We start from the raw sequence: 523 nt of genomic DNA on the forward strand, positions 1-523 counted from the left end.
AAAGGAAAGGGTGGGTGTTAATTGACTTCATATAAAATCACTTTTAGCAGGGAGTCTTTTAAAGTGCAAAGATCAAACTTGGTTAGGGAGGAGTGAGTTACCACTTAGGTATGAGACAGCAACCAGTTTGGTTATTGATTATAGGGTTGTATGTAGTCAACTGTTCATGATTACAGTCATTTCTGGAGGCAAAAACTGCACATTCTTCCCAAATGTTTACATCTTGACCAGCTGAATTAGTTATGAACATATTCGTACTGAGAACAATCATCTATATTTTAACACACTGTTCCTAATTGTTTTACATTCTGACCTTTCCTGAGAATGTGCGTTGGCCCCATCATTCTTAGTTTGACATGAGCACCTCCAGTTTGAAACGGTTCCATTTACAACCTATAGGTATATGTTTATTTCATAAGTTAACTGAATGTTGGGTGATTGGGATATTGAGACATAGAACAGAGGCAAGAAACTTTCCATTTTCACCCCAAACATCTCTTCTTTTGGCTCAGAAACTATCATT

Source organism: Orycteropus afer, unplaced genomic scaffold (assembly GCF_000298275.1).
Source record: "Orycteropus afer afer isolate SDZICR_OR568_19922 unplaced genomic scaffold, OryAfe1.0 scaffold00029, whole genome shotgun sequence".
Classification (NCBI taxonomy): Eukaryota; Metazoa; Chordata; class Mammalia; order Tubulidentata; family Orycteropodidae; genus Orycteropus; species Orycteropus afer.